Below are 3,414 nucleotides of genomic sequence, written 5' to 3' on the forward strand. Positions count from 1 at the left end.
GGGCGTCGCTGTCGATGACCTCGATATCGTAGCCGGCGGACAAGACATGCCCGCATACTCTAGCCCGCTGCTTGAGTGCCTGTCGCCAGTAATGGTCATCAGCTTCCTCGGCGACGTCGGGCGAAGAGACCGCTATACACCTCTTTTGGGCCAGTCGCTCCTCGAGCTCCACGGGAAGCGTAGCCGGGCTTAGGCTGCGACGCTCTGGAGTTGGGGATGGGGATGGGGATCTGTGGGAAAGGGGGCGTTTGGCAGGCGTCATCTAAGAAACTCACGGCGGCCTGGGTATGGAGATCGGTGGGTAAGCTGCACGGGCAAACCGCAGATGTTGACAATGGAGGCCTTGCGGCGGTGGTGGCGGGGACTTTGCTAGGGTTTCAAGCAAGGGAGGGGTGTGGGTGTGTGCGCGCACGCGCACGCCCGAAGAGGTTTTGGTGTATGTGTGTGTGGAGGGGGGCGCGGGGTGTTTGAGGAAATGACGCGGGTACTGAAAATTTTACTACGCGGCAGTCAAACGTGGGAGTGAAATGCCGGCTATTGAAAATTTTGATGATAGTGCATTGCACACGGTCCGGAGATAACAACCGTGTGTTATGAAAAAGAAAAACCCTAGAGGCGGGCAGATATTTTCGATGCAGGCGGGATTGAGAACAAGAAACATCGCACACGGTCTGGAGATAACAACTGTGTTCTATGAAACAGAAAAACCCTCAAAGCGGGCAGATATTTTTGAGAGGGAGCCTCGTGGAGCCCAATGTACTGTGCGGATGTGTGCGTGACAGGTGCACCGGCGTGGCACCCGGTTAGTTTGAGTGAACCGTGTCTGTTGCGTCATCCGACTTTTCTAATGTTCATAAATTTGGCGAAAAATGACGCGGGAGAGGGTCAGAACACGAACACACTTGCATGTGGACCAAATTTATGTATCAAAAGGGTGGTTTGATTTTCATAAAACCAAATGCAACTTCGATGTGGCACCTCTCTCGCAAAGCGCACGGTATTGCTTGCTCCCACCCTCTCGTGTCGGCAAGAAGGGAATCCTAAGCTATGAATGCATGCCCCCTCCCCCTCAACCGATGTTCACCTAGCAAAGTGCAAAGTAGCTAGAAGCCCCCCCTCCCTCGTGTCGGCACGAAAGGAATCCTAAGCTATATATGAATGCATGCCCCCTCCCCCTCAACCGAGGTTCACCTAGCAAAGTGCGAAGTAGCTAGCAACCCCCCTCCTCCCTCGTGTCGGCACGAAGGGAATCCTAAGCTATATATGAATGCATGCCCCCCCAACCGAGGTTCACCGTAGCAAAGGGCGAAGTAGCTAGCAGCCCCCTCCCTCGTGTCGGCACAAAGGGAATCCTAAGCTATGAATGCATGCCCCCCAACCGAGGTTCACCTAGCAAAGTGTGAAGTAGCGCTAGCAGCCCCCCTCCCTCGTGTCGTAACGAAGGGATTCATAAGCTATGAATGCATGCCCCCCAACCGAGGTTCACCTAGCAAAGTGCGAAGTAGCTAGCAGCCCCCCTCCCTCGTGTCGGCACGCAGGGAATCCTAGCTAAGCTATGAATGCATGCCCTCCCCCCCCAACCGAGGTTCAACCTAGCAAAGTGTAAAGTAGCTAGCAGCCACCCCTCCCTCGTGTCGGCACGAAGGGAATCCTAAGGTATGAATGCACATGCCCCCCAACCGAGGTTCACCTAGCAAAGTGCGAAGTAGCTAGCAGCCCCCCTCGTGTCGGCACAAAGGGAATCCTAAGCTATGAGCATGCCCCCTCCCCCCCAACCGAGGTTCACCTAGCAAAGTGCGAAGTAGCTAGCAGCCCCCACCCCCCCCTCGTGTGATGTAGGGTGGAACCCTAGATGGCCGATCTTTCACGAAAGGAGCGGATCCCTACGAAGAACGCGATGAACACGAGGGGAAACACGAGGGAAAACACGAGAGAAGTCACTCAACCAACAAGAATAGATCACACATGCGCTAGATCGATGAACACAAAGGTGAGATACAAGATCCAAAGTCAACAAAGGACGATACAAAGGTAACCGGTTCTTCTCCGTGAGGAGGTCTTGATGGGGGCCACCCAAGAGGGGGTCTTGAATCCAAGGTGATCTTCTCCGAAGAGGGGCCGCAGTCTCTCTCGAGGAGGAGATCCGTAATGGATGAGCAAAGCTCTTGATGAGGACATGACTACCTTGGATACGACCAAAAATATTGCATACATGCATATTTGTCAGGTGATTTCTAGTGCAAACTATTCAATAATCTATTTATGTTATCCAAAACAAAAATACTTCACACACTTTTGTGTTTTGTCTAATTGCAGGTGTATGGGACATTTGTACAATCCACATATGAAGATAGGGGAAAAGGAGAAGTTTAGGTTCTGTTCAAAAAGTCCTCTCACGTCACTTTTGGGCCAAGAGAAGATAGAGTCCAAGTCTCTCATATTCTGAATTTAGATTCGGACTGCACAGACATACCTGAATCAAAACGCCAACAACTTTTTCATACGGACTCCGAATTGGGTGATTCTTTTTTTGTTGGAAAGTAGATTTCGTCCTCTTTCCAACCCAATTGGATTCACCTTTAAATTCGTCCAGAGCATTGAGATATGGACGAAACAATCTGATGCTGCAATAGAATCCGAGTCAAACAACAAGTCCAAAGGTGTTGCATCACCTCCACTTGGGCCCATGAGCCTTGTATGACCTAGGGTTGGTTTTAGGCTGCCTTGAGACGTCCTCCCACCTCCTTGGCCGCCACCCCTTGCTCCTATATAAGTAGATCCATCTAGTAGCTGGGATTTCTTTAGTTAAAAGTTAGCCAACGCAACTTTGTGTACTTCATTGTGTCCAACGACCAGACCAAGACCGCTTTCGGATCCCCACCATTCTCAATACTTCATCCATATTCGCAATATCCAGAATGCTTTATCATATTCTTGCATGTTCTTCGATTGCTTGCAGGAATAGTCCTTCGTGGTCTGGCTGATCGTGCTTCCAGCATCGTCAGTAACCTTGGGAGATTGGTTTAGCGATTGCTAAGGCGCAACATCGTGCACGTTTGTAGTCGGATCGTCAAAGTCGTCTCCACCAAATTGATAGTTATCATCTCATCGAAAGATCGGGACACCCCCGCCTCTATCAAGGGAGGAACCAAGCGGTGGTGGTGAGCATGAACTAGAATAGTAGTTGTTGTAGTCACCCAATGCATCCTTCTGTAACTGTCTCTCAAAAGTACAAGCACGAACATACATACCTGTTGTTTGACTTGTTGTTTGACTCGGATTCTGCTGCAGCGTCAGATTGTTTCGTCCATATCTCAACGCTCCGGACGAATTTAAAGGTGAATCCAATTGGGTTGGAAAGAGGACGAAATCTACTTTCCAACAAAGAAAGAATCACCCAATTCGGAATCCGTA

This window comes from Triticum aestivum, chromosome 7D (assembly GCF_018294505.1).
Source record: "Triticum aestivum cultivar Chinese Spring chromosome 7D, IWGSC CS RefSeq v2.1, whole genome shotgun sequence".
In the NCBI taxonomy this organism is placed as follows: Eukaryota; Viridiplantae; Streptophyta; class Magnoliopsida; order Poales; family Poaceae; genus Triticum; species Triticum aestivum.